At 48.0% G+C, this 10,474-nt stretch overlaps 1 protein-coding gene across 2 annotated transcripts in view; it reads right to left on the reverse strand.

Annotated features, from left to right (window-relative positions):
- The window catches only part of PLXNA4 (plexin A4), a 1,083,593-nt gene extending 1,080,535 nt beyond the window's left edge, over nt 1–3,058 (reverse strand). The window contains exon 1 of one of the 2 annotated variants that reach the window (XM_075345346.1): nt 2,435–3,047. The gene's annotated coding sequence lies outside the window, so the exon portion shown is untranslated. Of the gene's footprint in view, nt 1–2,434 lie in introns of both variants that reach the window. The other variant, XM_075345347.1, reaches the window with a different exon arrangement.
- Nucleotides 3,059–10,474: the final 7,416 nt, after the last annotated feature.

Raw genomic sequence — 10,474 nt, forward strand, 5'->3', positions numbered from 1 at the left:
GTCCCTATGTAGGATAACCAGTGAAAGTGCTATACTTACTACAGAGACCATCAACACACTACTGTGCCCCTGTGATGGGTACTGATGTCCACTACTTGTAGTCAGTCCCTATGTAGGATAACCAGTGAAAGTGCTGTACCTACTACAGAGACCATCACCAGACTATTGTGCCCCTGTGATAGGTACTGATTCCCACTACTTGCAGTCAGTCCTATGTAGGATAACCAGTGAAAGTGCTGTACCCACTGCAGAGAGCAGCCTCACACTACTGTGCCCCTGAGATGGGTACTGACATCCAAGGCTTGCAGTCAGTCCCTATGGCCAGGGAAATGTTTCTCTGTGTAGTTTTCTGTCTCATTGCTGTGTAATTGCCTGGCACTGATACAGACCCTGCAGCCGGGTGCGGGCATTTAATCTGAAGGACATTAGGGACAGTGGTAGCTGGCATCTCCAGTGGTTTATCTCCAATGGAGGCAGACCATGAGGCTGCTATGGAGCCTGTGAGATGGGGAGCACACCTCCATGGCCCTGTACTCACAAGAGCTCCCCTTGACCAGACTAGCAGCTATTCACTCCTCACTCCCCCTAGACAAGGAGCTGGTCTAAGCATTATTCCTCCTCCCCCTGAAGAACAAGCAGCATTAACCCTTTCTTCCTCTTCTATAAACCGCTAGGCAACAAGCACTGTCTGCATTCCCACTTCTTCTTTGCTATAAACCCCTAGAAAAAGAGCATTCCTTAACCTGGACAACTGTGCAGAATTCACCGTTAACCCTTTCATGCCCCTGGGTAACTGTGCAGTACATGTATTCATTCCTTAACCATTTCACTCCCTGGGCAAAGAGCGTTACATGTAGTAATCCTTTCCTTCCAAACTATAAACCACTAGGCAACGAACTGCATTAACCCTTTCCTCTTCCTACCCTACTACCCTAGGCTGCAAGTACTGCTTGCGTTACCCCAACTGTGCTTTCAACCCTTATTACTGTGCCTGTCCCTCTGCCATAGAAACCCTTTCCTCCCCTGTTAGCAGCCCTCTATTCCCTGTTCCTATATAGACATACATATAGATGGATATATATATATATATATATATATAGCCTTGCACCCTATACAGCCCCCCTCCCTATCCGTCCACGTTATCCCATACATCCCACCCTTCCCCAGTCAGTTACCTCAATGCTTAAACCCCTAGGTCCTTGGTTCCCCTTTACAAATAGGGATAGTTTGCAGTTCTAGATGGGAGAAGGGCCATGTGTAAGTGTTGTGTGGGGGGAGAGGGTATACTAGAGACTGTGTTATAACTGAATATCAGAGTAGTGATCTCAAATTGATAGTTATTATTTGTAAATAATAATGTAATTAATATGTTATTGTAATCAGCACAGTGTTGTGAATCGCTGCGCACTACATAGTGCGGGACAATAATACAAGGGAAAGGGCAGCAAGGGCAGCAAGGGCACCCTAAGGCACCCCACTATACCAGTGGCATGATATAAGAATATTGTGAATTTCGCCCTGATTATTTTAGTTCCCATATTTTTTTCTTTTTCGGGAGGGCAATCAGACTTTTGGTATGGGGCACCATGATTCCTATGAACCCCTGCCCTACACATATAGCAGGGTACTATGAATGTGGCATGGTGCTGTGTTACTGTAAAGCAATATGCCAGCCTTCTCCTGGAATACCGCAATACTCCAGTGCCCAGGAAAGCTAATCCATTCCTATTACAAGCAGCCAGGGCAGAGGAGGAGAGCGATCTGTGCCCGATCCCCTAGAAAGCAGCCGGGGCAGAGGAGGAGAGCGATCTGTGCCCGATCCCCTAGAAAGCAGCCGGGGCAGAGGAGGAGAGCGATCTGTGCCCGATCCCCTAGAAAGCAGCCGGGGCAGAGGAGGAGAGCGATCTGTGCCCGATCCCCTAGAAAACAGCCGGGGCAGAGGAGGAGAGCGATCTGTGCCCGATCCCCTAGAAAGCAGCCAGGTCAGAGGAGACCAATCCATGCTCGATCCCCAAGGAAGCAGCAGGGGCAGAGGAGGAGAGCGATTTGTACCCTATCCCCTAGAAAGTAGCCAGGGCAGAGGAGGAGAGCGATCCCCTAGAAAGCAGGCAGGTCAGAGGAGAGCAATCCATGCTCGATCACCTAGGAAGCACCCAAGACAGAGGAGAAGAGTGATCTGTGCCCGATCCCCTAGAAAGCACCCAAGGCAGAGGAGGAGAGCGATCCCCTAGAAAGCACCCAAAGCAGAGGAGGAGAGCGATCCCCTAGAAAGCAGGCAGGTGCCCGGGAGTCGCCAGGGTAACGTGCAGGTGCATCTCCCCCTGGCACAGCAGTGCCTACATCTATACCACCTCAGCGCTTCTGCAGGGCACCAGTCTGTGGGTGATGCTGCCCATCTGCTGTGCCCCTTCCTGCCCCTCCAGTCCCTCCTTACCTGGGAGATGAGCTTGTGCTTTCAGTGCAGCCGCATTGACACTGCAGATGGTCCCTTCCCCAGCATCACAATCCACTAATATTCCAAGAAATCGCTCCAGATCTGCAGATCTCCCGATCCCACAGTTTCTCCCGAGCCCCCGGTGCCTCCTGAGCCCACAGTTTCTCCCGATCCCTCGGTGCCTCCCGCGGTGTCCGGCAGGCAGGTAGGTCCTATGCAGCAGCCTATGGAGACGGCGCACACCTTTCTATCTGCATGTATGGAGGGCGCCGGGATTTGGGGACGGATGATCCAGCCTCTTGTCGCTGCCTCCTCTCTGCTTGTTGCAGATCGGCTGTGCTCGGGGGGAGAGATAGATCCAGTCAGTGAGCACCAGCCTCCCAGATCCGCAGCAGGGACCGGCGATCCGGGGCCAGGTGGACAGGTCTGTTACAGCGGCAGCTCCATACATCCCCTGTGCAGTCCTCCCTGGCAGGCTTCTCTAAAGTTTGCAGTGTGAGTGCGGTCTGTATGGATGTATGTGCTCTACTGCACAGACACCAGCAATGCCTACAACTTCCAGCTGCCTGGCTTGTGCCAGAGTCCTCCTCCTCCTACTCACCAGTGACATCTAGGATCTGCAGTCTGATTGGGCTAATTGTACATTTTTATTGCCAGCATCTCAGAAAGGAGACACATATGCTTTCCTTTATTCTGTGCTATGCAGAATAGCTCGGAAATCCAGCTCTATATACTGGCATTGTTATATCGCACTCCATCATGCAGCAGAGCCACGCTGGGTCACATATGTGACACCATAGGGAGTCCATGCTGGAATAGAAGGCGGTATCTGGCATGGGCACACTAACTGCAGCAGCCCAAAGTAATATCAGGGGCTATTGTACAGTATGCATACAGCCCATACACCCCACCAGCTTGGTACTGGTATAGCTGCACTATAGAGTTTGTCTATTAGTATTAATTGGCATTACTGGCTGACATGGTGCAGTGAGTGACCCAAATATACCACTTGTCATCAGGACCAATCTTTGTCATTTAAAACCTCGAACAATATCCTAACAAACCAAACCAATGGATACATCCTCCACCATGGATCTGGCACATGGGCATATATGGCAGCTTTCTCTCTCCCCACCTACCTGGTACACTTCTGGACCTCTAAAAACTGCTGATAGGTCAAGATTGATTCCTAGAAGCAATGGAAGCTGCTACAAAAACTAATTAACGTAAAAGGGTTTTTTCGTTTCCAAAAAATACCTGTCTCAAGTCTGCAGTTTACTTCAAAGAGAGCCTGTCAGCGCAATTTTGTAGTGTAAAGTGAAGATATGGCTGTAATGGCACTGTTACACAGGTTAAATTGATGCCATTGGTGAAGAAATTCTCTTTGTGGTTTTTTTTGGTCATCATTTGAAGTTTTCTGCTAACTAGCTTTCAATGCACAGTGCATGGGATTTCTTCTCCCTGTCTATGATTCCCCAGCCCCTTTGCATGGCTCCAATGTGAATAATAATAATAATATTTATTCATTTATATAGCACTATTAATTCCATAGCACTTTACATACATTGACAACAACCTGCCTTCTTTTTTTGAAATCTCAGCAGTGACCTGTCATTCACAGACCGGAGGCAGCAGTGGGACCGGGGAATCATAGACAGGGAGAAGATCCCTATATCCAGAATAAACCCTCAGATAGTCTCTCTATATACTATATGAGCCCTCAAACAGCACCTATATGCAGTATGAAACCCCTTCATAGCTTTTCTATATACAGCATAAGCCCTCACATAGTCTCCCAATATACCGTATGAGCCCATACACAGCCCCTATATATAGTATGATCCCCCACATAGCCTCTCTGTATACAGGATGAGCCTTCACATAGCCCATTATATACAGTATGAACTCTTCCATAGCCCCTCTATATGTAATGTAAGCCCCCACAAAGCCCCTCTATATACAGGATGAGCCCTCACATAGCCTTTCTGTACAGTATACAACAGAAAAAAAAGAGATTGTCCGGCAACGTTGCATCCAAGGTATAAATAATCCAATCTATTGCAAACAAATTAAAATCAAACCATGACAAAGAAAGAGGTATTATAATCCCCTGGGGACATACAAAGTTGCGTTTTGACTGAACAAGCGTTCTTAATCATTATCATCATCATCAGCAGCAGCTTTCTTAGGGATTTAATCATAGGTAGTTGAGATAGATAAAAGAGCAATAGTGTAGAATAGGAACGTGCAGTGTAGGGAAAGGTGTGTGCCACAAATAGCATTTCATGACAGAAATAGGGATAGCTACTTGTGAGTGCCTGCTAAAGAATTGCCAGTGAACGATCTAAATAAGTATTGCTACTTATTACTGTGTGCTCCAAATTACCCAGTGAACCACATTTTTAGGCATTGTTACTTATTAGTAACCTACAACTTCCCTAAGAAAAGGAGAGATTCCACAATCAGACACAAAACCAAAAATCCCGTGACAAACTCAAATTACAAAAAATTAAAGAGGACCACTGAGCAAAGGAACCAAAACAGTAATAGTGAAATACAAAAGATTTATTAATAATAAAGTGAACAAGATACAGACGGTGAAGGCAAAGGGATGGAAAACTTGCCGGACACAAAATAGCACATAAACACACCACCTGATGATAGTAGAGGCTACCTTTGCTCACTGGTCCTCTTTGATTTTTTTGTAATTTTAGTTCGCCACTGGATTTTTGGTTTTGTTACTTATTAATGCCTGCTCTAAATTTACTAGTGAAGTAGCTAAATAGGTCTTGGCACTTTTCAGTGCCTGCCTCTAAGGGGCACTTTGCACACTGCGACATCGCAGGTGCGATGTCGGTGGGGTCAAATTGAAAATGACGCACTTCCGGCATCGCATGCGACATCGCAGTGTGTAAAGGCTGGATGATACGATTAACGAGCGCAAAAGCGTCGTAATCGTATCATCGGTACAGCGTCGGCGTAATTCATAATTACGCTGACGCAATGGTCCGATGTTGTTCCTCGCTCCTGCGGCCGCACACATCGCTGTGTGTGAAGTCGCAGGAGCGAGGAACGTCTCCTACCGGCCTCACTGCGGCTTCCGTAGGATATGCGGAAGGAAGGAGGTGGGCAGGATGTTTACATCCTGCTCATCTCCGCCCCTCCGCTCTGATTGGCCGCCTGCCGTGTGACGTCGCAGTGACGCCGCACGACCCGCCCCCTTAACAAGGAGGCGGGTCGCCGGCCACAGGGACGTCGCACGGCAGGTGAGTGTGTGTGTGAAGCTGGCGTAGCGATAACTTTCGCTACGCCAGCTATCACCACATATCGCTGCTGCGACGGGGGCGGGCACTATCGCACTCGGCATCGCAGCATCGGCCTGCGATGTCGTAGTGTGCAAAGCCCGCCTAAGTATTGCTACTTATTTGTGACTGTTCCAAATTACCCATAGAACCACATTTCTAGATATTGTTACTTATTAGTGCCTGCTATAAATTTACTAGGGAAGTAGCTAAATAGGTTTTGGCACTTAGCAGTGTCTGCTCCAAACTATGCTGTGAACCACATTTCTAGGTAGTATTGCTACTTATTAGTGCCTGCTCCAAATTACCAGTAAACCACTTTTCTAGGTATTGGTACTTTTTAGTGTCTTCCCAATATTGTCATCTCAGGCAAGAAATAAAGAATTTATCCTTTGTGTCAGGTGTCTGACAGGTTTGGGTGTAGGGTTGTGAAGCATCTGTTTCATGGGGAAAGGGTACAACCATGAATGGTAAATCACGACGAGGTTGTGGTGGAAGGGTGAATAATCGGGTTTGAAGTGTAGGCATTCTAATGTTAGCCAAAGCTCTACTGAGAAAACACCGGCTCATCCTATCCTAAGAGAAATGGGAACAACTTCCGTTACTGGACAGCCTACTTCACTAGATTTCTTTGGCAGCCGCACATCACTTTAACTTCGAAATGTGGGTAATAAACAGCATGAACTAGAGTGGAGGGCAAGCACTGCATCAAGTGGCCTCTCCTCTTCTTCATGCACCTCAACATCACACACAGTTCATACCTAAGAGATGCCACCCCAATTACATTTGTTTCCCCTCAGATCACAAATCTCCAACCGGCAAACTGACTGTGGGGAACCACACAGGGGCAATTCTACAGAACTGTTCACACATGGGCATTTGAGGTCTTCTCCAAAGATTCCCAGACTCAAGAGGAGGAAAGCATCTGCACCGATGCCCAAAATGATTGTGAGTTTAATTCCGACCCAAATGAAATAGGGTCTGAGCATGATGCTAACAATCATCAACTGACATTAACCACCGGTGGTGAGGTGATAATGATGAGACTCAGATACTTGAGGCATACATGCAGGGCCGGATTAAGGTTGGTGGGGGCCCCTGGGCAGAAAATCTGGTGGGGGACCCATAAACGTTAACATTTTTAGCCATAACAGTAGAGCACAAACTGTAGCATTTAGATATAAATCCAATGAACATTTATCTTACCCTGTTCTGCCACATTCAGATTTACAGTACTACAATACAGATACAGTCCAGGATCACTCACAGCCATCACTTATACACACAGTACAATACAGATACAGTCCAGGATCACTCACAGCCATCACTTATACACACAGTACAATACAGATACAGTCCAGGATCACTCACAGCCGTCACTTATACACACAGTACAATACAGATACAGTCCAGGATCACTCACAGCCATCACTTATACACACAGTACAATACAGATACAGTCCAGGATCACTCACAGCTGTCACTTATACACACAGTACAATACAGATACAGTCCAGGATCACTCACAGCCGTCACTTATACACACAGTACAATACAGATACAGTCCAGGATCACTCACAGCCGTCACTTATACACACAGTACAATACAGATACAGTCCAGGATCACTCACAGCCATCACTTATACACACAGTACAATACAGATACAGTCCAGGATCACTCACAGCCGTCACTTATACACAGAAAGTAGAGTTATTCACATATTTTTAATTGATCCCAATGTTAGGGCAGTCAGGGTCGGCTCCAGGTTTTTGTGGTCCCCGGTTGAGTCTTAGTGGGCCCCATCCACATGCAGACACGCACATACACATACAGGCATATGTACATATACATATTTGAAGACAAATTCACAAAAATACATTTAAACAGACAAATATATGCACAGTCATATACACTGACTTACATGCAGACACAGATGCATTACAGGTGTTAATATGGAGAAGTCACAGGCAGCATCACTCACCTCTCCCGCTTGTTTCCAGCTCCTCCAGGACATGTGGCTGTGTTGCATGATGGCCATCAATAACAGTCATGACTGCACACCATGCACACTGACACAGCACTGCTGTATATACATCACAGGAGGGGCTGGGGCCTACAATATATACATTATAGGAGGGGCAGGGGGCATAGACATTACTGGGGGGGGCATAGACGTTACTGGAGAGGCAAACAGCTCTGGTGGTGTACACATTACTGGGATGGGTGGCTTAGCGCTCTGGGGGACCCATATAGTTCTGGGGTGCCGCATAGACTGCTCTGATTCATATATACACACACACAGCTCTGCTTCACACACACACACACACACACACACACAGCTCTGCCTCACACACACACACACACACACAGCTCTGCTTCACACACACACACACACACACACAGCTCTGCTTCACACCACACATCTTTCTTCAGCTCTGCTTCACACACACACACAGCTCTGCTTCACACACACACACAGCTCTGCTTCACACCACACACAGCTCTGCTTCTCACACACACACAGCTCTGCTTCACACACACACAGCTCTGCTTCACACACACACATCTTTCTTCAGCTCTGCTTCACACACACACACACAGCTCTGCTTCACATACACACACACACACACACACACAGCTCTGCTTCTCACACACACTGCTCTGCTTCACACCACACATCTTTCTTCAGCTCTGCTTCACACACACAGCTCTGCTTCTCACACACACAGCTCTGCTTCTTACACACACACAGCTCTGCTTCACACACACACAGCTCTGCTTCACACACACACATCTTTCTTCAGCTCTGCTTCACACACACACGGCTCTGCTTCACACACACACACACACACACAGCTCTGCTTCACACCACACATCTTTCTTCAGCTCTGCTTCACACACACACACACACACACAGCTCTGCTTCACACACACACACACACAGCTCTGCTTCACACCACACATCTTTCTTCAGCTCTGCTTCACACACACAGCTCTGCTTCACACACAGCTCTGCTTCTCACACACACAGCTCTGCTTCACACACACACAGTTCTGCTTCACACACACACAGCTCTGCTTCACACACACACATCTTTCTTCAGCTCTGCTTCACACACACACACAGCTCTGCTTCACACACACACAGCTCTGCTTCATACCACACATCTTTCTTCAGCTCTGCTTCACACACACACACAGCTCTGCTTCTCACACACTCACACACACAGCTCTGCATCACACCACACATCTTTCTTCAGCTCTGCTTCACACACACAGCTCTGCTTCTCACACACTGACACACACAGCTCTGCATCACACCACACATCTTTCTTCAGCTCTGCTTCACACACACACACACACACACACACAGCTCTGCTTCTCACACACACACAGCTCTGCTTCACACCACACATCTTTCTTCAGCTCTGCTTCACACACACACACACACACAGCTCTGCTTCTCACACACTCACACACACAGCTCTGCATCACACCACACATCTTTCTTCAGCTCTGCTTCACACACACACACACACACACAGCTCTGCTTCTCTCACACACACAGCTCTGCTTCACACACACACACACACACACACACACACACACAGCTCTGCATCACACCACACATCTTTCTTCAGCTCTGCTTCACACAGACACACACACACAGCTCTGCTTCTCACACACACACAGCTCTGCTTCTCATACACTCACAGCTCTGCATCACACCACACATCTTTCTTCAGCTCTGCTTCACACACACACACAGCTCTGCTTCTCACACACTCACACAGCTCTGCATCACACCCCAGATCTTTCTTCAGCTCTGCTTCACACAAACACACACACACACACAGCTCTGCTTCTCACACACTCACAGACACAGCTCTGCATCACACCACACATCTTTCTTCAGCTCTGCTTCACACACACACACACACACAGCTCTGCTTCTCACACACTGACACACACAGCTCTGCATCACACCACACATCTTTCTTCAGCTCTGCTTCACACACACAGCTCTGCATCACACCACACATCTTTCTTCAGCTCTGCTTCACACACACAGCTCTGCTTCTCACACACTGACACACACAGCTCTGCATCACACCACACATCTTTCTTCAGCTCTGCTTCACACACACAGCTCTGCTTCTCACACACTGACACACACAGCTCTGCATCACGCCACACATCTTTCTTCAGCTCTGCTTCACACACACACACACACACACAGCTCTGCTTCTCACACACACACAGCTCTGCATCACACCACACATCTTTCTTCAGCTCTGCTTCACACACACACACACACACACACACAGCTCTGCTTCTCACACACTCACACAGCTCTGCATCACACCCCAGATCTTTCTTCAGCTCTGCTACACACACACACACACACACACACACACACACAGCTCTGCTTCTCACACACTCACAGACACAGCTCTGCATCACACCACACATCTTTCTTCAGCTCTGCTTCACACACACACACAGCTCTGCTTCACACACACAGCTCTGCTTCTCACACACTCACACACAGCTCTGCATCACACCACACATCTTTCTTCAGCTCTGCCCCTACCTGCTCTGATGCCATCCTCCTGCTGCTCCGGTATAGGCCGCCATCCTCTTCTGCTCCGGTATAGGCCGCCATCCTCCTGCTGCTCCGGTATAGGCCGCCATCCTCCTGCTGCTCCGGTATAGGCCGCCATCCTCCTGCTGCTG

This window comes from Anomaloglossus baeobatrachus, chromosome 4 (genome assembly GCF_048569485.1).
Source record: "Anomaloglossus baeobatrachus isolate aAnoBae1 chromosome 4, aAnoBae1.hap1, whole genome shotgun sequence".
Taxonomy (NCBI): Eukaryota; Metazoa; Chordata; class Amphibia; order Anura; family Aromobatidae; genus Anomaloglossus; species Anomaloglossus baeobatrachus.